General features: G+C 53.9%; 1 long non-coding RNA gene across 2 annotated transcripts; it reads left to right on the top strand.

Annotated features, from left to right (window-relative positions):
* Positions 1-14,907: 14,907 nt before the first annotated feature.
* On the top strand, positions 14,908-18,685 carry LOC144379328 (uncharacterized). Of its 2 annotated transcripts, XR_013442145.1 has the most exons (4): positions 14,908-15,100; positions 15,915-16,309; positions 17,043-17,350; positions 17,865-18,685. It is a non-coding gene; the product is annotated as an uncharacterized LOC144379328 (long non-coding RNA). The 2 variants fall into 2 exon arrangements; XR_013442144.1 differs by having other exon boundaries at positions 14,908-16,309.
* The last annotated feature ends 4,211 nt before the right edge of the window (positions 18,686-22,896 follow it).

Raw genomic sequence — 22,896 nt, 5'->3', positions numbered from 1 at the left:
ACTGGATCTTTCTGGAGTCAGGACCAAGCCAGTTCCCTCCTTGCCTTCTCCGTGCTCCAGACACTTCTCTCCTCCTGCTCAGTTGATGATCCTTTTGAAGATGAAGAATTGAGGCTATTTAATTGGGGGAAAGGTCACAAGTGATTGGGAAACATTATCAAGGATTACGAAAGGTGTCCCTCTGCCTGTCTCCTGTTCTGCACAGAGCTACTCTGCTTCCATCCAGGGAAAGCAGTGTGGGGGCCGGTGCCGCCTCAGGAGACCTTCTGGCCAGCTAGGCACGAAGCAGAGGGGCCGTGCTAAGCCACGACTGGGAAGTCAGACCCAAGCCTCCTTTCTGACGGGGATGCGTAAGACGTTATCTGTAGAGAACATCGGGCCTCCCATTTTCTGAAAAAGCCGGTGGGAAGTGTCAGCACTATGATATGGTGAGAAGGTCGGTGTTCTGGGGTGGATGGAGAGTCGAAAGCGGGAGCCACACAGATTCACCGCTCCGCTGTGCTTCTGGTCGAAGGAGGGGGCTGAGCGAGATCTGTGGTGTCGAGGACACAGTTGGACAGTCGTCATCCTGGAGGTAACTGGGAGTCCCCGAGCCTCGGGAGCAGCCTGCTGAGTTACATCGTTCATTGACAGATATTGCTAAGAAGAGACTCAACAATAAACCAACAACTGAGCATAGATGTGTTCATTCATTCATTCATTCATTCAATGTGAGTATCAGAGCTGTGGCAACTACTAGGATGGGAGCAGAGCAAGCAAAGATGGAAGATGCAGATTTGTAGGGGAGGCAGGTGAACAAATGGGTAAGCTGGGATGCAGGGTGGTAAGTTCTGGAACTGAGGCTAGCTGGGGGCTGGGGGATAAGACTTCCCCAGAGGGTGGGCCTTCCAAGATGGTGGGCGCGGTGGGCAGCCATGATAATGAGCAGGAGGATAGGTAATAGATAATAGGGGTCCTTCATAAATACCTAATGTGCTCCTTGCTCCGGAAGGGAGCACTGTTATTTTCCCTGTGGTGGTTCGAGCTCCGGGTGGGGAATTCGAGCAGAGAGAGGCGGGGAGGGCGCTGAAGAGCCTGTGGCTCCCACAGGCGTCCTGGAGGACTCAGGAGTGTGGAACCGGCCCCGTGGGCAGGGTGCTCCTTGCAGGACGGCACTGATGGGGGTGGTCGGTGGTGATTTTGAAGCAGGTGAGGAATGAGGTAAGATTTACTCTTCGGAGAGATCCCTGGAGCCTGGATGGAAGTGTTGCCTGGAGGGTGCGGACCAAGAGGCATTGGCCAGGGAACGAGGATTGCAGTGAGCCAGGGATGGGAGGGAGGGCACATCAGCCCCAGCCCTTGTTCCAACGCCGACACTGAGGCTCCCAGTGGACCTCAGAAATACAGCAGGTATATTGTAGGATTCCAGCACAGCTTTCTTGACTCCGCGATGAATGGGTTTTCCATCACGCCATGGAAACTGAGTGTGACCTTTTGTCCTCCCAGTTCTGTGATTTTTGTCTAAGTCTTTCCATCCAGCCCCGCGGGCTCCGATTGGGTCTCTTTCAGGGTCATGGAAGGGAGAAACCTTTTCCTCTGAGCTTTTCCCTTTATGTTCCGCTTCAGTGGGCATTTGTGGGCTTTGAATGGAGAGAGCCCAGGCTCCTGGCTCACATGAGTTAACCAATGGTCCAGAAAGCAAATCAGCTCATGTGTGTGGCCAGCCACGGTGGCTGCTGCCAGGGTCCCCAGAGAACTCTCCGGTAAACAGCAGACAGGTGCGTCCCGTCTTCCCTCAGGGTAGAGCTCGCGGCGGTGCGGCTCCTAGCAACCCCCGGATTCTCTCCTGCGTGGGACTGTCAGGCCTGCAGAACTGAACTGGTTCACTTCTGACTGAAACGCACATTTTAAATATTTCGTTGCTTCTGCTACGTTTTGGTTAGAGTGAGTTGAAATTGGAACCTATGAGAGAAAAATGTAAAAATCTTCCTTAAACTCTAAAAATAAGTACACTTCTCGGCTAGGATCCAAGAGTAAGAAACTTCATCCAAAATGATAATTCTCTGGAAAAGTGAAGAAGGAGTCCCGGGCGAGGAGAAAGGGTTTTGACCATAACTTGTCAGGAGTAAGCCCTGGGCAGGCTTTCTGCAGTGTCCGCTGTTCCCAAAGGGAGGGGCTTTGGTGGACCTGCCCGGTAGCTGCTTCTCGAATTTCTGTCTGTGCCTCTAGGGAAAAGGCTGAGGCACCAACAAAGCTGGGTGGCCTCCTCCTTTTCCTTTGAAACCTACAATGCAATTAATTACCAGATTCACCCCCATGCACCTTCCTTTGATAAGGCCTGGTTTGCTCGGGCCAGCGCTGCCTAGCTTCTAGAAGCCCAGCCCTCTTGGTGATTGCAGTTTCCTGCCCAGCTTGGCAGCTTCCGGCAGGATGCACACACATCCGCCAGGTCCCAGGCCAGCTTGAAGCCTCTGGCGTGTGCATTTACTTGTTCCTTGGGTAACAGAGGAAGAGGGTGTTGAACAGTATTCCACGTGAAAGAAAGCTTCCAGCTCTTGAACTGAAGCATGTAGTTAAAAGTATTTTGATTTTACGAAAGGTGGAGGGAATTTGTAGACAGAAGAGTTTGCTGGCCACCGAGACAGGAATGAATGAGTTTTTAGTTCCAACTGTCTTCTTGTATTTTTTTTATCCTTTCTCTCATTTTCTCCAGAAATAAAATGAAGGGAATTATTGGTGAAAGCAAGTGCACTGAGAGCCATAGCTGTGAACACTAAAACAGTTGCGTTTTCATAGTGAAAATGAGCCAGAAACAAGGGAGACTTCGGTAATACTGACCCCGTCTTTACATAAAAATGAATTGTTTTGCTCACCATGGATTTTTGCATTACTCTTGATTTCTTAAATACTGCATTAAAATAGGATTTATCTTGACCACTGAGTTTTTTGACATCCCCTTCAATTTTGCACTTAACGCCTCCCACACCCTCCCCCGAGTCCTGGCCCCAGGCTGGCCGGCTGTGCCCTTAGCCGTCACTGCCGCCTTAGCAGAGATTCCCTGATGGAGGGAGAGAAATAGCCTCCCTCAGGCCTCCCCTGGCCCCTCTGCCTGCTCCCCCTTCTCTCTCCTCTGGCATCCTTTCCCATCCCTCAAGGGCCTGCTCAGATGTGTCCTTCACTATGAAGCTCTTAGAGTTCCTTCCACCTTTGGAGAATCTTCTTCCATGCCATACCCCCACAACACGCGTGCTCACCTGTGCTCTAATACCCCTGTTCTCCCCGAGTGTAAATTTTGCCCACAGCCACATTTGTCTTCCTCACCCGGGGGGGAGCTCTTCGAGGTCAGGCACCAGGCTTTATTTATGTCTTGCATGGTTTTCCTAGTGCGTGGTCGGTGCACCCACTGAATGCCTAAAATGGAGTGGTTAGGTGCTAACATGGTTTTGCTAAGTATTACTACACCGTGAGTTTGAAAAAAGAAACTGGCCATGTGTGAGTCCTATCCTCTGTTCCTGTGACGGGGGGACCCTTCCAGGGGGCAAGTGATTGGCGGCTTGTGGAGCAGGCTGGGCTGGGAAAGGTGGTAGCACCTGGGAGTGCAGGAATTTGGAAAATTGGGAATGTCATAACAGGAAGTCTTGTGGCCGGATGGAGAAGGTAGGGGACGGGGGTGGAGGAGGTGTTCTGGAGGGCGCACACCATGTACAGGTCATTCAACAAATACTTGCCGACCGACGATTGGGTTTGGCTGATGGAGAGATAAGTGGGTTGCAAAGCACGGGTATAGTTGCCCTGGGAGGGGACCGTCAGGAGAGGCAGGGGACCTGCGGGAAGGGGACTTGGGAATGAGAAGGCTCCAAATGAGGATGCCCCGGACAAGGGAAGATATGGACAGAAAGAAGGGAAATATTGATTATGTGACATTTTCCCAGAAAGTACATCTTCAGAGTGATCTGTACATACGTTTTTTCCTTCAAACTCAGGTCAAAGAAATGAGGAAGTTAAATGCTGTGGAAAGTCTATTGTTAACTCCAGCCAAAATAAGTGGATAATATTTTTAGTTTTACTGCTCTGGGATATTTAAGGAAGATAAATAGGTTTTATAATGAGACTACAGTGCACAGAATGTTTGGCTATTATAAACTGGACTTCTGGAGAAGCCGTGAGCAATGATTTAGGAAGGTCATAAAATGGGAAAGCAAAAAACAAAAACAAAAACACTGGTAAGTCAGCATCCAAGAAATGATTCAGGCCCGCGTCACGACAGTTTAGTTATCTAGGACCGTACAGCAAAGTGCCCCAACATGATGGCCTACCACAGCAACCGCGGTGCTGAGGGTCTGGAACTGGGGACGGCCCGACTGGGGCTGCCCGTCTAAGACGCGTGGTTTCCCCCACTGCCCGCTCCTGTCCCCTGCGTTTCTCTACAGCACCTGTCTGCAGCACCGTGGACCCCCGTGAGCTTCTTCCACTAGTGAAGGTGGGCGAGGGTGAGGCTCTGAGACAGACGCAGAAGCAGGAGGGCTGGCCTCGGTTGTTAGCTGTTAGAGCCGGGAAGGAGGGGGATGGAGCTGGTGGTTTATGGGGAGGGAGCTGGGGCCTGAGCGGATGCCTGTCGCCAGGGCGCTCCAGCTCTCCTGCCTTGAGGTGATGCAGTTGCCCTGGGATGACCCACAGGGACCCTACCTGTGGAGCCCTGGACCCACCTTGGGCCATCCTGCGGTGGTTGGTTCTGTGGATCCTGCTAGGTGAGGTCGGGGCCTGGAAGGCCATGGGGGGCATGCAGGGGAAGAGGGGCTACAGGCATGGTGAGGCAGGGCTGCTGGGGGTTCTGGGTTCTGGGGAAACCCCATGTTGTTCGTGGCCTCAGAGGAGGCTGCCACCTGCCCCGCGTGGCCTGCCATGTGGCCTGCCATGTGGCTGCCGTGTGCACGGCCCTGTCAGGCAGAGTCTGGCTGGGGTGGGGCCTGGCGAGAAGACAGATCTCAGCTCCCAGTGGCCGCTGTCTGCAGAGGCTATGGAAGGTTCTGGACTCGGGCAAGGAAGGCGTTGTGTGGAAGACCCTGTGGGGGCACCCCATCCCCCCAACGAGTCTCATGCTTGCCGGGGCTGCACAGGGAGGGCAGCTCGGCCTGGCCTGCTGACTGTCAGCGGCGCCCAGAAGGCCTTCGGCAGCCCATGACCAGAATCGCTTGTTTGCCTGAGGGCACAGCTCCAGTGTGAGGGAAAGCAAGTCCTGATTAAGGAATAAACGAGGGGGAGAGTATCAGGGAAGCAGGGAATGAGGACATTCCTCTGGATCCGCAGCTCCCTGTCACCCTGGGAAGAACCTCTGAGGCCTGGGACAGGCCGCCCTGGGCCCTCCCTCTGCCCTGACACTCTTGCCCCGAGGAGGAGGGGGACTGCTGTGGAGGGCGCACCATTAGCAGGGGCAGACCCACTTCTGATGTTCCCGGGGCCCAGGGCAAGGCGGTGGCAGAGGCCCTGGTCCCACAGTCCTCCCACCCTTCACCTGCCCGCCTTGGGTCTGTGTAGTCATGAAGGGCCTGGCAAGCATCCCTCGAACCAAACTCTGGACCCACAGCCCACTACAAGCAGATCCTCAGGCCTTGGGGTCCTCCAGCCTGGGATACAGCCAGTGAGGAGGCCTGCTGGGCCCCTTGGGGTGGGATTTCTGGGGTCCCAAGTGCTCAGGACATGGTTTGGAAGTTAGGGCATGGGCCCCCATGGGCAGATCTCCTTGGCCCTGCAGACCCTGTACGGGGTTGCTGAGTCCGCTGTAACAAAGGACTATAGCCTGGGCGGCTTGAGTAACAGTGACAAATTCTCTGACAGTTCTGGGGGCTGGAGGTCTGAGATCAAGGTGCCCGTCTGGCTGCGAGTCTGTGGGACACAACTTCAGGGGCCTGGCTGGGCTGCCAGGTGGACGCTGAATTGGGAGGATGGATGGTTCAGGAAATCTGGTTTTAGGAGGCAGCTGTGGTTTCCCAGGTGAGCCCAGCTCGTGACTGGGGGACGAGTGGGGGCCTAGTTTGGAGACATTTCTGAGGTGCGTCCTGTGGGTCTCATCCCTGTGTTCTGGGAAGAGGCCCAGAGGAATGATGTCACCACCATAGGCCTCTACCTCCTGCTTTCTTGTCTCCTGAGCCTGTGAACCCCAGAGGTCAGCAGGCAGAGAGCTTTTTCCCCAAGGATGGCTGAAGGAAAAAGATCTGCCAGGGTTGCATTTCCAGGTCTTGTGATGTCAGAACAGTTCAAACTTGACCTAAAGGCTTTTGAAAAGTGTTGAAGAGGGAGCAGGGCGTCGGTGAGGGGCTGGGGTCACGTGTCTCTGCGGCCCCGCAAAGCGAGCCTGGTTTCCTGGCCTTCTGTTTGCACAAGCCACCCTCTACGACCCCGCGCGCGGCCAAAAATCCATCTCATACGTGGTCAGGAACATTTCATCCAAACCATCACTTGAATTTGGACACAGGGTAAAAAACAAAACAAATCTGAGCCCTCGGAGCCCAAATGGGCTTTCAGATAGGCCCTGGGAACATTCACTGAGGGCCTCGGCTTGCCCCCTCCCAGCTCCACCTCCAAGAGGGCCCACGACTGTTTGCCATGAATGTGACATTTATTCTTCTTGGCTATGTGCAGAGTCAGGTGAGGTTATTGCAAATAAAATATAGAAGTATTCATTTTCTCTTCCAAAAAAGGCTCTTAAATGTCAAATCAAATTAAATGAAATCATTGTATCAGGCAGAACACATATAAGTTGCAGATGGTGTAGTCTTTCTATAAATTCCCCCAACCTCACCGCTTCCCCTTAGATTTTATTGACCTGGGCCAGTTTAAATAAAGTTCAAATATACTTATTAGTTGAGCAAATGTCATATGCTAGAGTCTGAGCAAAATGCATTCGCTAACTTCTCCTTCCTCCTAGTCCCCCCCACCAACCACCCCTGCTGTTGGTCTGGCACCCCAGAAATGATCAAACAGCAATTCGGGGGTGCTCAGCATCCAGGCCTGGGGAGGCCGTTGGGAGCACCAAGGCTGTGGGAAGGAGCGGGAGGAGGGAGCCTCCCTGAGAGGCATGGCCACATGATAAACATGCCCCGCTCCAAAAGGCAGAAGCCCTGTGCACAGATGTTGTGGTGTTATGAGATAATTTTCGGACCTCAATGGGGTGAAAAGGCAGACTTTTCACAGAGCCTCGCCATGGCTTCATTACCATGCCAATCCTGGGAGAGGGCCCCGATTTAACACAGCAGTTGGCTGAATGCATATGGAGCGGATGGACCCCTGAATGAATAGTGAATGGGAAACCGGCTGGAATCTGCCTTCAGCTTTGTTTCGGGGCTGACCAGTGTGAGGGACCCCAGAGCTCCCGGCGCAGATGGGAGGAGGGGGCGGCCATCTGATGGGCTTCTGTCTTTCCCTTTTTATCCTACCACTTGTGGGGCTCTTCCTCCATCTCCGTGGATGTATTTCAGTTGCCTGAACGAATGTGCTTCCATCTCCTCACGCCACTAAAGCACGCACAGCTTTGGGAGAAATAGGCAAGAAGCACAACTGCAGGGCGGCAATCAGCATCTACATTTTTCTTTCAAAAACGTGAAGTTTTAAGATCACCGGTTTTGTGTGTTTGGGGAATCGTTGACGATGTCATTAAGAAATCACGAAAAAGACAATGAAAAGTTTGAAGAAGTTCGGAAGGACTTCCGGAGTTCTGGGTGCAGGGAATGCGCGCGCCACCGGGAAGGGCTGGTGCTTTCAGAGCGCGCAGCGTCCGAAGGCCAAGAGCTGTAAATCAAAGACTCTGGCATTATCTAGTTTCCTTTCTGGCTTTAAAAGTTAGAACAGATGTCACAGGAGAGGACAAAATGGATTTTACCCACCAAGAGGGGCTTTTCTTGCCCTCCGTAATAGGAAGTGCCTTGAAATGCTAATGTACACAGTTTGTGTTGCCCGGGTTTGCATAGAGATGGTGGGAAACAGCTCTGAGCCCAACAAAACCTTTTGTTATTAATCAAGAAAATCTGGTCTTCTGAAGCAGCAAAGAGCTGGAAATTAGCGAGGCTAGCAATGAGGCCAGGGAGCAAAAATGCAGCAGAAGATCCCCAGCAAGACAGGGAGTCTGGGGCCCTGCTGCATTTCCCTGTGCCCCCCACCTTCCCTGCTCCCCCAGAGCCTCCACATTGGAAAGGGGGAAGGGTATTTCCCTCCTATCTTGTCCTTTAAAGTCGTGTGTTTTCTTTTTAAGCAATTTTGAGAAGCAGGCTGGAAGAACATCCATTAAAAGCGTGCTAATGAAGCGGTGCTAAGAAAAGAAAGCTAAACACCACAGAATCAAAGTGGAGCATTTTGCTTGGCTAATGGGCTTGATTATGAGATTTTACAGGCCCTTTTATAAACTTGAATTTTATTTTGCGCTGGGGAACAGGAAATTTCTGTTTGGTTTTAAACATACATGATCATGCCACCAAATATTCCTAATTTAAAGCTGTGGGAGCTGGAGGTTTTATGTCTAAGAGAGGAAGGGGTGGTAAGAGCCCAGCCAACTGCAGTCCTAGCTCAACCTTCTCGCCTCTTCTGCAGAAGAGTGGCAGGCTGGCAGGGAGGCTCTACCCTGCTCTCCCCCTGAGACACGGGGGCTCTCAGAGCCTGGCATCCACGTTCGGCCCCTGACCTTGTTCCCTTTGGGATCGGGTTGTTCGCCTCGCCTCATCTCCGCACCTAGAACAGATCATTCTGTGTTGTACGGGGCTAGCCTCTGCCTGGTGGGACATTCAGCAGCATCCCTGGCCTCCCCTCAAAGCAAGAGCAAGAACAGCTTTCTCCCATTGGGGCCGCCAAAAATTTCTCTGGACATTACCAAAGTCGCCCTGGTTGAGAACCACTGAACTAGATAAATCACTCACCCTGGGGTGATGGGAGCTGCCCAGGGTCCAGGCTGGTGTGGGGCACAGGGCCTCCGAGGGGACGGCTGCTGTCTAGTGATGGCACTGAGGACTTGGGGAAGGACGGGCAAGTCTGTTCCAAACAGCAGGTTGCTGCATACTCTCAGGGTCTTTCTCTGTGACACCCTCATCTTCCAGCTAGTGGGCTGTGGGTGGGAAAGGAGGAGAAAAAAGGAAGAAGCCGGAACAATCCACAGCCTGAAGACTCAACTCAGTGTTGGATGCTGATGTGCCATGCCCTATGGTAAGGCTCGTGCACGCTTAGCCCCACGGGCAGATTGGGCCCTGCTGATGTAGGACGGCGGCCGCCCGGTTTAACCTCTGCTAAGATGTCTAAGTGGGGCCTTGCCGCTCTTTAAATTATGCTCCATTATCCTCGCAGGGACACCTTGCTTTTTGGGATAACGACTTGTTGCAAAGTTGCCCGTATATAGGATGATAAGCATTCACTTATAAAATATGTGTTACACACACATTGCATGTACTTTTCTACTAAAAACAAGCCTAGAGAAAGTCTGTTACAAAGAATTTAATTGGGTCGTGGCCCAGCGTCTTCCTCCCCGTCCAGGGTTTGCTGTGACTATAGTAGGTGCCGCTCTGGAGGAGAGGCTGGGAGGTCCCAGCGGCCCCCCGCAGGTAGCTGGATGTGTTGTGACCCCATTACACATGGCTGACTCGCTTGGACAAGAGCTCGGTGAGAGAACTGAGGTGCTGCAACGAAGGCGACTTGGCGCATTCACAGACAGTGGCCGATCTGGGTCGCTCTGAAGGGTTCTTCGCCGCACCGGCTATAGTGATTGGATCAGCAGGTCGTGCCCCCACGGGCCACGGGGAGGGGAGCTTCCTCAGCTGCGTGCAGACGCGGGGCTCAGGGATCCGGGGGGTCCCAGGACCCCGGCAGTCCCAGCTGCACCAGCGCACGGATTTACAGGCAGCCGCTCTGCTCTTGCCTCCTCCGCCGAGGAAGCTCTGGCTTTGGGATACGTGGGGTGGGACGGGGAGGCCGCCGTGAAAACCAAGGACAGCTGAGGAGAGCGGGCTGCGGGGCCACGGGCCTCACTGTAGCTTCTTCTAAACGGTGTGACGTCATCGCGCCCCCCCCCACGCGTGACGTCATCACGCCCCACGCGTGACGTCATCACGCCCCACGGCGCTGCCTGGAAGTCTCTCAGGTAGGTATTTATTTGAGTTCGCAAATAGTTTCTTTTTAGAAATGCTCGCGCCCGCACAGGAGACCTTTCGAGCGGGCCTGGGGCCTCGATGCCTGCATCTGCCTGAGGAGGAGATGTCCACGGAGGCAAAGCCCGTGGGGCCTGCTCGCCACGGCCGGCTGGGGCAGGGCCGTCGCCGATGCGCCTGCAGCTCTTCTTGCGCACTGACCCAAGGGGGCCCCGGCCAGGCCACCGGGAGCAAGCACCACGGAGAGGGGAGGCCTGAGGATGGAGGGAGGGAGGGGTGAGCGTTAACTGAAGACGGGTTTCCGCTCCGCACCGCCTCCCATGCTCCCCTGGCCTGGAGGGGTGGGGGTTCTCCGTCTGGCCCCTCTTCCCCCTGGAGCGGCCCCCGCCCCCCCTTTTGGGACTTGGCAGGCACGATGACATCATGAGTGAGAGGGGCCAGCAAGTCCAAGGACAAAATCAAATTCTGGGAGTGAGCGTGACCCCTGCAACAGCTACACACGGCTTCTGAGGGACGAGGGCGTTTTGCATGTGAGTCATGCAACTTCAGCCTGTAGCCTGTAGGTGGATTGGGGCCAGAGGGAGACCCGGTGCCTGTGGCCTCTTTCCCAGCCTTGTTCCCGTCGGCCTTTCGGATTGCCAGCCGGCGGGCAAGGGCGTCGGTCCTCCTCCCGGCTCACCTGTCCCCACCGGAGCGCTACTACCTGGTCCTGCTCGAAAGCAGCTTAGCCTGCTCTCAGGCGTTGGTGTTTGGGAAGCAGAACATCCTCCTCGGCTGAGATTTCACCTATGGGGCTGAGTATGGAGCAGAAAAAAGGCTCCATTATAAATACCTTCAGAGGCGGCAACAAAGGAAATGCTGACGGGCAGCGGGGCCCCAGGCCGGCTTCAGCGGGCAGGCAGGGCAGGCCGGGGAGGCCAGGGTTTTGTGTGGAGTTCAAAGCCCCAAGTGAAAGCTAATGAGGACCATTGTATTTGGGCAAAGGACAGTGCAGAAGCTCCCATCAGAGAGGAGTGTTAGATTACCCGCCTCCGGTTTCTGGAGAGCTATAAAAGGCAGGCTTTGGAGCCCCTGGAGGCTCGAGAGGTGTCTGTTTCCTGGGGACATTTTCTAGGGGACCCCTTCAGGGAGTGGCTCCTGGGGTCACAGGGAGTCCTGCTCTGCACCCGCAGCAGCAGAGTGCGCACAGGCAGAGGGAAAGGGGGTTTGGGGTCAGGTTGCCCCATGGTTGCTTGAGTCCTGGGAAGTCTGTACTGCGGAGGGGCCTTCACGGTTTGGGGGGCAGAGAAGTAACGCGTGGGGATGGGCTTCAGAAGAGCTCAAGCCGGTGGAGGTCCCTGAGCTGATGGTGCCTTTTCTGATAGACCTCGAGGCTATATCCTGTCAGTTCTGTGATTCTGAATTCAGGAATATGCGACAAAAAATCAGCTGTTCCGATTAACACTGGTCAGTGAGTAGCAGAAGGCAATCGGTTTCCAGAACCTGCCTGGGCCGCTGGAAGGTGCCCGTTACTGCTAGGAATCCGCGGCCATGAGGGACGCCACCCCACTAAGGGGGGCGCTTGGACACTCTGAGGGGGAGGCCCTTCCTGTGCGTCTGTGGGACCCCTGTGGCAGCTCCCTGGCCACTGATCGTGGCTCAGCTGGCGGGACACCTCCAGGCACAGCGCTGCAGTGTCCGTGTTCCGGGGTGTGAGAAGCCAGCCAAGCTGCTCCCCTCCTGGGAGGACTAGTTTCCTCTGGTGCATCCCCGTCCGGGGCCACTCTAGGGAAGCCAACTCGAAAAGTGCTCCCGAGGCACTCAGGGTTCAGAAACCTGCTTTTACCGTGTCTGTTCACTTTCCCATCTACAGAGCAAGAAAAACGACAGTTGGTTTTGTTTTTTTTTTTTCGTAAAAGGGAATAAACTCCCTCACCAAAAAGCAAGACCCAGCCCCAACCACTTGGAGAAAACGACACACTGCTAATAAAGTGGACTCGGAACAAGCATGAGAAATCATGACATGAGGACGAGGAATGAATGATGCTGAAGGAAGTGGTGAACAACTGTGTAGCCGTGTTTCTGGGACATACCCCTCGCACTCCAGGACCATTTCCCATAGGCCACACGGTAACATCTAATTAAGATGTTAGCTCCTCTCTCCTCCCTGTGTCCATTCTTATCAATTCTTCCCAAAGTCTCCCATTTCCTGCAAGGTCGACAGAAGTAATGCGGGCCACGGAGATGCGGAGAGCATTTTAGGAATGCGAGGGAGGAGAATGCAGTGAAGGAAGAAAGACCTTAGCAGCGTTGTCTCTAACATGCTTTAAAAAACAGGGAATCTGGGCAGAGGAACGTGGGGGCTGGGGGACACTTGGAGGCCAACTGGGCACAGAGAGACCCTGGGGGGTGAGGCAGGAGTGCCCGCAGGGGGTGCAGGGTGCCCAAGGCAGCCGGTCTGAATTCCCAAGCGCAGAATTCTCAACCACCCGGGAGTCTTCCAATTCTCAAAAACCTCCCATGGCATTTTCATAACAAATCAGATCGAATTCACTGGAGTTAGAAACATGTTTGCGGTCATGGCCTGACTAGGAATCTGAGGCTGGGGTTACTACTGCAGAGCTCCCCGAAATCTCAGCACCCTCCGAGCAGCAGTGGGGAAGGGGGGGACATGTCTAGGAGGCGGGGGGGGCCCTCGGGGAGTCATTTTCTCCATTTAGCTGGGTATGGGCTCTGAGCACAGCTCGGAGTCTTCTGAGAGCCCGGTCCCCGATCTCCAGCTTCTGCAGAGTTGAACCCAGGTGGCTTTATGGAGCCCCCGAGGGCCCTGCAAACACTCAGCAAATGGCCTCTTGTTGAATTTAGCAAGGCCTTCAAGTACTGAAGAGAAGACCTCTGGCCTCAACTTCGGGCTTCACGTTGGGGTCTCCACCAGGCAGGGAAGGGATTGCACAACTCTAGCAGCAAACAGGCTGCACTCAGCGTCTGCCAGGTGCATCCTGTTCCCCAAGCATATTCCACTCCATCCTCACAGCAATGCCACGAGGTGGGTGCTCATGTTTCATGGGCGAGAAACTGAGGCTCAGATGGCCGACAGGACTGGCCCGCCGCTGTGGGGCTGACTCACGGGGAGCTGGGATTCGGCCGGACCGTCTGACCCCAGACCTGAGTCCTCGAGGAACCGCTCTGCTGCCCTGGGCCCTATGGAAGGGGGGCGGGGGCAGATGCTTGTTGAGTAACTCTGTGCTCTACCCCAACTGATGGTTCTGGATTGTTTAAGAACAATCCACGTTTCAAGCAAATTGTTATTCCTTGTAACGTGGCCAAGTTTGCCAATGATTCCTTAATTTTAAAAAACATGTAAGTTAGCACAGATTCCAGACTTTGTCTCTAATGTTGCCACTCTTACTCCGAAACATTTTTAGGAGAGAGAAAGATGGAAGGAGGAGAAGCAGCTGGTGGGCCTGAAGTTATACCTACAAGATCGTCTTGTGGGTTTTGCCAGAAAAAGTTTGGGAAATCTGTGCCAGGAAGTGTCTGGGCTCCACCTTCTTTCTTTCAGCCTACCCTCCTGGTGGGGGGCTGGGGGCGGGGGGGCGGTGTTATCTTAAAGATAAGAAAACTAGGCTCAGGCAGATACGGGACTAGTGTTGCGGGTAGAACTGTGTCCTTCAAAAAGATAAGTTCAAGTCCTGACCCCTGGTACCTGTGAATGTGACTTTCCTTGGGCCTAGAGTTTTTGCAAATATAATCAAATTAAGAGGAGGTCATGAGGGTGGGCCTAATCCAATCACGTGTGTCTTTATAAGAATAGGGGAAATTGGACACGTCAGGAGAGCCCCGTATGATGAGGCAGAGACTGAAGGGATGCGCCTACAAAAATTCTTTGCAACCAGGGAAGCCAAGAGGCAAGAAAAGATCTTGCTCTAGATCCTTCTGAGCGAGCATAGCCCTCTGACACCTCAATTTTGGACTTCTAGCCACCAGAACTGAGAGAAAATAAACTCTTTTCTTGTTTTGGCCACCCGGTTTGTAGAAACTTGTCACGGCAGCCACAGGAAATGGATACACCAAGTTTTCACCTTGCTTCTGCTGTGTCCTTGAACAATTCCGTGTTAGGTTTGCGGGGGATGCTGAAGAGGGCTGGGCTGCTGCCTGCATCCAGCTGGAGCCAAATGCTGCATGGTCTTGAGAACCAGAGGAGGGACTGAAGTTTGGGGCCGCACATAGTGGGGAGCTTGCAAAGCATAAGCGCTGGCAAAAGCACAAGAGCGAGATGAGAGTGTTTAGAATATTTGTTCTTCATCAAGGGATCGATGAGGGTGAAGGAACGGCCTTTCCCTGTTACACCAGCCGTGCTCCCCGAAGAAGGAGAAAATCCAGAGTTCCTTTAGGACGCAGGGGTGTTAAGAGGGAGGTGGGGGGGCGGGGAACGGAAGGACCGTGTTGGGTGTCAGGGGTTGTGGCCGCGGGCTGTTGTCTAGAAGGGGGCTGGGGTGCCCATCTGGGTGAGAGGCAAGGGTGGGAGAGAGAAGGAACAGAGACAGCCCAGGGGCAAGAGTAGCCCCCAGGAGGCCAAGGGAAGTCAAGTTGGCTCGAGAATTGTTGACATATAAAGCATACGTGGTTCCTGATGATAAATCACCCCGCAAAGGCATTAAAGATCGTGCTCGTGAGTGACTCAGAAGCCAAGTATGTTGGTCCTCTTGTAACGTGGGCGGCCAAGTTATGTTGAACGAGATGAAGGGGTTAGTATCTCATGAATGTGCGTGGGAGGCTGACTGCATTGGAGAAAGAGTTAATCATTAAACTGTTTGCGCCACTACAATGGGCCGGGGCTGGCCGGGGTCCTCGGGCTGACCCCACTCCTCACCCACCCTGTTGGTATGTGGCCCACACGGGAAGACCACAGGAAGCTCGGACCGTGGCCCCTGAACAACAAGGCATTTTACTTTGGAAACTGCCAGGACGAGAAATTAGTGAGGCGGATGAGGAAAATCAATTGGCGTGATTCGAATTTGGTAAGGAGGAGGAGAAAGGTGAGGGAAAGGGAGTGCTTGGGGAAATCCTGCCTCCTCTGGGAGGTGGGAGTTATCCGACTCCTGTCTCCAGTGGGGAAGCCAGGCTCAGGGAGGTTAAGTAGCCGGCAGAGGTTTCGCAGCTAGAAAGGGCGGCTGAGCCAGGATTGAGGGTGCAGGCCTGTGGGCTCCCAATGCCTGCAGCCTGAGCCCCCAGCTGGGCTGCCCCCACCCCCCAGGCTCCTGAAGCTGCCAGAGAGGAAGGCTTGCAGGCCCTGGCAAGAAATAGGGGGCCCGGATCCCGCCTCTGGCTCTGCCCCTCTCGGGTGGTTATCAGGGATGAAGCAGGAACAGGGGTGCCAGCCCCACGTCACCATGACCTGCCCAGTGGCCTTGGATGGCCTCGCGGCCTCTGTAAAGGAGCTGATGGTGCCTTCCTCTGGCGGGTGGGGCAGACTGGATGACGTTTCAGGATACTGTCTCATCCCAGGATTGCATGATTCTTGAATTTCTGGAGTTTTGAAATGATAAAGAATGTCTCTGTGTTCAGAGGGTCTGGGCTCCGGGGCAGAAGCCAGTCCTGCGGACGCTGAGCATCAGTGCCCCCCAGCGCCCCGAGAGCTTCCCTTGCTTGTGGCTACCGCACGTCCAGCTCCATTCCGTTCCCACGTACCTTGTGGAGGGTGGCTCTGCTTCTCGCCCCACAGTGCCCCGCCCCTGCCACCCCTCTCTCCAGGGTCTGCGACAAGAGTCTGTCCCACCATCAATCTGACCAAGGCACTGGCGTCTTGGAGACCCCCCGGGGGTGCTTCCCCAGGTCTCAGCACTCCACACCGAGTCTCTCCCCCGCCTCAGAGACCCTCATCTTGTTACGGAATCTGGACTGGATCACCCGACGGAAGAACCAAGTGGCACCCGGAGATCTTGGAGGATCAATGGTTTATTTAACGCCGGCGGGCTCAGAGGAGAGTGGTCTCCAAAGGTCTGAGCCCCGAGCACAAAGGGGGCAATTTATACAGTTCTTCCTCCGCATACTTGGCACTTTGGGCGCGTGCGCGAAGCGTGGCAGGGAGAAGAACCCGGAAGAGCCCCGGGGCAAGGACTGGGACTCTCTCGCTGGCTCGGTCGGCCATCTTAGGACACAGATTTTCCTTATCAATCTAGGTCCCCAGGATGTCCTCGCTGCCTGAGGATTCCCTCGGCCAGAGCCACGTAAGGACTCTAGCCTCCTCTCCTCATGGGGGGTCGTGGCCACTCCTCAAACCTATTCCTTCTAGCTGTTTCCCTTACGTGATTCCCAGAGCAGCAGATGCTGCCTCCTGGACAAAACTTCTACAGAAGAAGACCAGTCCCCTGTCTTTCTGTCTCTCAACATGGGACCCCCAGTTCCTGGGAGGGTCCTTCCCCAGGTCCTTAAACCCATGGCTTCCAGGCGGGTGTTGCTCAGTGATCACAAAGATGCCACCTGGGTGGGCCCCGGAGGCCACTTAGCTGGCTGAGAGTGGTGGGAGTCTCCTGAGTCACAGCATGTCCCAGGGGAACGCCTTTCTTTGACTATGGTGGGCAGAATAACAAAGACACCCACATCCTAATCTCCAGAGCCTGTGAACATGGCACAGATAGGATTAAGTAGGGATACTGGGATGAGGAGATTATCCTGGATTACCCAGATGGGCCCAGTGTAGTCACAAGGGTCCCTATGGGTGGCAGAGTCACTGTTGGAGTGATGATGTGACTCAACTGGCCATTGCTTTGATGGTGGAAGGGGCCGGGGGCCACGGAGCACGGGCAGCCTCCAGAAACTGGGGAACACGAGGAAACAGATTGTGCCCCGGAAGCACCTGAAAGAACGTGGCCCTGTAAACACCTTGATTTTAGCCCAGTGAGAAGCATTTTCTACTCTGGCCTCCAGAACTGTAAGATAATAAATTTGTGTTCTTTGAAGCCGTCAGGTCTGTGATAATTTGTGAGAGGAGCAACCGAAAATGAATATACTGAGTGACATCTCTTCTCGTGACATGTCTCAGGGAATTGTTCTCCACGTGCACATGTCCAGGGATGGACGCTGGGCGGCAGGAAGCGAGGCATCTGTGAGCTGGCAGGTCCTGGAGCCCTTATGCCCGTGTGGCATGTGGCAGGACCCCATCAGCTCTACACAGAGCAGTACGCTCTCTCACACCTGTCCATCTAGTGAACGCGTGACCCTCTGGCTTAGGACGATTCCTCCCATGCTCTCGGGAGCAGGTGCGGCAGGTGAGTATTTGCTGGGCTCCGGAAGCTGGACAGATGGGCCTGCAGGCTCTGGGAGGAGTGCATCAGGGCTGGAGGAGGGAGGAGGGAGGAGGGACAAACATGTCTGTCCTAAGCGTTTTCAGTCCAGCCAGGGACGGGCATGTGCAGAGAAGATCCCACATCAGGGCGTGCTAGGGGCAGGGTCGTGGGGCACGGAGCACAGTCTGTGGGCAGAAGGGCATGTGGGACACGGAGGAGCCCCACTGAGGCTGAGGAGCAAGCAGGAGCAGAAGGCAGGTCTGCACAGAGGCCACTATGGTGGACAGCCTGAGGGAAGGGCCTAGAAGGGGAAGCTCAGAAGCTCTGGATCCACAGGCAGGACCAGAGTGGCGTGAGCCAGCTTCCAGGCTCTCTCTTCTTCCTGGGCACTCGGGGAGTCTTCTGCCCCGGCTGGGACATGGGGCAGTGGTGGCCAGCAAGTAGGCCGTGCGCAGCGCTGACGTGTGACCTCCACTTTCTTCTCACCTTCCGGCAGACCTACCTGGAAGCCATGTGTTGAAGAGGCTGGGTCCCAAGACGTGGAGCGTGTGTGTCCCAGCCCCTCACCCTGTGGACTCGTGGTGTGAGCGAGGTGTGGCCTCGGTTTGTGACACCTCGAGATTCCTGGGTTCACTTCTTATCTGGGTCCAGCCACCTACATTGGAGGATTCCCCGGGTTTTGGAAGAGCCCCGTGGTCTTGAGAAGGCGCTCAGCGTGTAGCTGGAGAACACGAGCACGATGGGTTAGTACTACGGGAAGCTGAGGGAACGGTCGCGGGGTCGGCGGGGTCGGGAGGGCAGACCAGCAAGGCAGAGCAGCGGCCCCGGAAGAGGAAGCCTGCCTCGGGAGAGCACTTTTCACTCTTGGAAGCTTCTCCCAAGTCTCCTGTGATCCCGCTCTGGGTTTTTATCTGTTTTCTTGGGGACCTCATTCCATGCATCTCACAGTGGGTCCGTGGCACCTGCAGCTTCTAGAACAACGAATAAGTCATGTTGGATGAAGTTGATCATTTTTTAGGCACAGCCAGGATAAGGACTTCTAAAAGTAAATGGTTTTTGAAAATAAACTTTTGAGACTTTTTAGTGGAGAAATCCATGAAAGCCATTCCAGCATCCCCTATAAAGCACATACATCGGCACTTACTCTATTATGAGTAAAAATCTTGCTCCCTGGATCCTTAAAGGTGAGTATATCCCTCCTATAAGGCTATTAATACATGATAAGGATAGTCCAGCACCCTTTACCATAAATTCTAAATCAAAGTATAATGTGCAGAGACTTACTAATTATGTATGCTCTGCCTACTGCCTTTGTATTCCCATAAAATGACCATTAAGGTAAAATAGATAAAATCAGAATTTTATGCTAGGTGTCTTTATTCTCACACAGCAAGTGGGTGGTGGGCAGGAATCCAGGCCTGGGCTGTCCCAAGGCCAGGTTGTCCCCTCTCTGCGGGTGGCAGGGAGGCCAAGGGCAGTGAATGGTTTACCCCAGGCCAGAGCGGGCTTTCTATCAACTTTTATCAAACCGCTCCCTGCCGGGCATTGGCTTTGCCCGTGGCCAGAAGGAGCACGTGGTCTGATGGGTGGGCAGTCCCAGCACCTCCCAATTTGTGCCCAGAGGGAGCGGGACTCCGAGGCTACCAGTGGTTAGTGTGGAGGGAGGGAAAGGCAGCTTGAATGTGACACATTTTTCATTTTAAGATTTGTTGCTGTGACTTGTCAAGCAGAAATTAGAACCATGCCGGTTTCTGGATGTTCTCACACTTAAAAAATCTAGAGGTGATAGGCAACACTTCTCAACCTCTCGAGGTACATGTTCATTAATTAGGCCAGAGAACATTACTGAGGAGCGGTGAAGGTGTGTATCTTGTCTCTATTTCAGAAACACTTTGGGGAAAATGTCTTTCTCTCAAATCAGATGAAAAGCATCAGCTCCGGGGCTTTTAAAAGAGGGACATGACCGTTGTCTCCCAAATGTCAGTCCCCGTGAGAGATGACTGTTTTGTGGAGGGTTTGCCCATCTCCCCTGAACGGCCAGCTTGCCCGTGGCACTAGTGCCCAGCCGCCCACCTTAGTCTTCCCCTGTTCCTCGGATGAGCACTCTGAGCGCCCTGGTGAGCGGGTTGATGTCGAGTCAGTCGTAAAGATTTGAGACTGGGGCTCTTCGCTTGGTGCCCGTCCACTCCCCAGCTCCCAGGGGCCGAGCACTCGCTGGGGGCCCCAGCTTGCACCTCGCCCCGGCCCGCCGGCTCTCTGGTGGCCCCCTCTGCTGCTGACAGGTCACACATTCAGGGTGACGTGGGTGAGGCAGAGACATTGTGAGAAATTCAGCTCTCCAAGCACGACTGAAGGAGAGCTCAGTGAGTTCATGGTCACAAAGCGAAAACAGGAAAACTGTGGGCAGATTCAATCCTTCGCTGGACACGGTATGTTATCAAAGTGGAGGCCCACTGTGTCCTGGAACTGGAAACTCAGCCCCGTGACTCTTGGACCTTGGGGTCTGGCCTGCCGGCATGATCTTGGATGTCCTTTGAGGGAGGTCTGTGCTTTTCCATCCTACTCTGCCGGGGGCGCTCCCCCATGGGGGGCGAGGTCCTCACATACCCAGCAGGACACCTGGGCCACAAAGGACAGGCCCTAGTGGCCCTCTGCCCCCGTCTTCTGTATCCCAGCTGGTCCACTGATTCTCTCGAGGGTTTCAATCCCAGTGTTGGAAAGTATTAGCTCTGTGACTCCAGGCAAGTGTCTTAACCTGTCTGAATCTCCATTCCCTCATCTGTCAGACGGATGCGATGAACCTCGCTCAGAAGACTCTTACGAAGGTGCTAGTCATCTGACCCAGGGCCTGGCACTGTAGGTGCTAAAAAGAATGTCACTTTGTCACTTCTTCACCAATCTCCTGCTATCTTTACAAAAACTATTACTCCTCCCCCGCCCCTTCCTGCTTCTTTTGATTTCCTGTCTCAGGCCATTCTCCTGTGCTTGCTCTCTCTGACAGATCCCTCTGCCGCACCCCTGTGGGCTCCCACACTCTGACAGCCCCTGGCAGAGTGGTCCTGGCCGCTTGGCAGCACCAAGGCCAGAGGAGGGGTTCTGGAGGCCGGGGGAAGGAGAAGCTGTAGCTTCCCCGAGTGACACCCTCCAGGCGAAGTGGGGCGGGAGAAGTCCCTGGCCCCTGGACCTGCTTGGAGCTCACACTGGCTGCAGCAGACAGAAAATCTGAGGCCTTTTTTTTTGTGAGAAAAATGAGGAGAATAGTGTTTTATGTGGCTGTCCAGTGGTGGACACCCGTTCCTCTGGGAAGCTGAGAAGTGAGTGCATGGCTAGAGTGGGAAGGTCCTGGGGATGGGAAGATGGGACCTGGCTAACCCTGTCCTGTGGGGGAGAGAGAAGAGAGAAGTCCCTGACCAGGTCGTTTGGAAAGCAGGCATCAGAGAAGCAGAATGAGAGAGAGAGAGAGAGAGAGAGAACCTGCTTGTCTGTGGCTCCCATCCTAGCAGAATTTGCCCCTGCTCCTGGCTCTGTGGAGAGCTGGCTCAGTCACTGGAACCCAGACGACGATGGGGTTGTCTGTAGGTTGTATGGCCGGCCTAGTCTCCCGTTCCCGAATGGACCTGTTAATGGAGGGTTGACCGCCACCTCTTCTGGCCCCCCCCCCCCCCACGAATGGAATTATAATTCGAATCTCCTTCAGTGGTTCCTTCAGCGAAGTGCCTTTCCTGGATAAACAGCCAGCGTGGTTCTAGCATGGGCCTGGGGCACACCCATGTCTGACTGCTTGTTGGCAGGTGGTCTCTAGAAAGTTGCTTAGTCTCTTTCTTTTGCTGATCTATGAAGTCATGGTGTCCCTGAGGGAGAAGGTCTTGCTACGTGAGGTGGGGCACAGGAAGGTCTGGGCTCCTGGCTAGCAGCACCCTGGCTGGGGGGAGTGGGCTCTGGGCCCCCTGGCGCCCAAGGCCTGGGTTCAACTCCATGCTGGATGCTGAGTGACCAATGGGAGGGCTCCTCCTTATAAGGTGCTGACCTGAGGCTCACAAATGATCCTGCTGAGGATGACTCCCCTACCGAGGGGGCCCATTTCCAGGAGGCTCCCTGTTCTTCAGTCATGGAGACCAGTCCTTGACCTGGGCCTCAGGAGCCAGACTCTCAGCCTTGGAGAAGGTTTTATGGGGCAACTGATGGGGAAAAACAAGTCCCTTCTCTGTTTGCCCACTCCCCTGGGGTCACTGCAAGCTTGACTTAGTTCAGATAGCACTTTATTGCACCACTCCCTACTCAGAAAAATTCCTGCAATTTAGGGATTTCCTATTTATCTTTCAGTTTTATGGCTATTTGGTGAAATGACTATGACTGTGGCCTGTGTGTGTTTAACCTGTGTAGAGTTAAATTATATATTGAGATCTCATCACCCCTCTTTCTCACGCACACTCACACTCTCTCTCATATACTCCCATATGCACCCTTTCACACTCATACACATTCTATCTTATACACTCAAACATAAAACCTTTCACACCCATATACTCAATCAACCCTTTCACACACACACTTTCATACTCACACACTCTCATACACATTCTCACACATATTCTCTCACACTCATACAACCCTTTCACACTCACATTTCCACATACCCTTTCACACTCACACACTTTACACTTACACTCAAACTCTTACATACTCACATACATAACCTTTCAACTCACACACTCATATTCTCACACACACCCTTTCATACTCACAGTCACACACTCTTTCATACACATTTTAACACATACTCTCACACACACTCACACACATTCTTTCACACACACATTCTCTCTCACATACACACTCATTCTCACACACACGTTCTCTTACACACACCTTCTCTCTCTCACACATACATTCTGTCTCTCACATACACACTCACACATTCTCTCTCTCCCTCACACACATTCTCTCGCACACATATTCTCTCTCACACACATATTCTCTCTCTCACATACACAGACACACACAGACAGACAGACAGACACACACACACACTCCTCATAGACTCCACTCTCCACAGTCTCCAGCCACCTCCTATAACTCTGCTCTACGTTATGAGCCATAGGCTACCATGAGCTCTTGCTTCTCCTGGAGCCCCTTGGGTCTGTTGACTGGTTTGTAAATGGTGCTTTGTGGAATCCAGGGCAAAAGGGTAGGCTGGGTGGAGTAAGGGTTGGTGCTCTAGCCATGTTCCTTATTTACACTTCAGTTAGACCAGGTTCACATTTCTGTTTTGTCTACTGGAGCTCTTCATGAGTTTTCTTTTGAAGAAATAATTCTATTGCTAAAAAAGATTTGAAAATGACTGGCCCACCTCAGTCGGCACTAAGACACTTGGGGAATATCTATGAAGCGTCTGCGACTCCACAACCAATGGTGTAGGGAGATGGGTGAAGTCACTTTGGGTGTGAGTCTGGGGTGGAGGGCTGGAAACTGAGGTGGCTGTATTTGTGGGGGTGTGGGTTCTGGAAACAGTGCTTTAGGGGTGAAAG

Source organism: Halichoerus grypus, chromosome 10 (genome assembly GCF_964656455.1).
Source record: "Halichoerus grypus chromosome 10, mHalGry1.hap1.1, whole genome shotgun sequence".
NCBI classification, from domain to species: Eukaryota; Metazoa; Chordata; class Mammalia; order Carnivora; family Phocidae; genus Halichoerus; species Halichoerus grypus.
The sequence above is the reverse complement of the archived record's forward strand: the minus strand, read 5'-3'. Positions and strand labels throughout refer to the sequence as shown.